General features: G+C 27.5%; 1 protein-coding gene across 1 annotated transcript in view; it reads right to left on the reverse strand.

Annotated features, from left to right (window-relative positions):
• Window positions 1-229, reverse strand: part of LOC119591529 (tumor suppressor candidate 3-like) — an 8,742-nt gene that overhangs the window by 2,629 nt on the left and 5,884 nt on the right. The window lies entirely within an intron of this gene.

The following is a 229-nucleotide window of genomic DNA, read 5'->3' on the forward strand; positions in this document are numbered from 1 at the left end:
AGAGGCTTTGAGTTTTTCAAAAATGAGTGGGTCATACTTTTTTAATCCGCATAAAATGACAAAATTTTGAACACCATTAGTTACAAATTTGATACTTTTGTAGTCATTATATAGACAATACTCACTAACCATGATATCAATGGTATCATATCAGTGCGCAATAATCAAAATTTAAATATGTTTATGTATACAATTATCTCAACAGTAAAAAGAATACAAAATACCGAAC

Source organism: Penaeus monodon, chromosome 28 (genome assembly GCF_015228065.2).
Source record: "Penaeus monodon isolate SGIC_2016 chromosome 28, NSTDA_Pmon_1, whole genome shotgun sequence".
NCBI classification, from domain to species: domain Eukaryota; kingdom Metazoa; phylum Arthropoda; class Malacostraca; order Decapoda; family Penaeidae; genus Penaeus; species Penaeus monodon.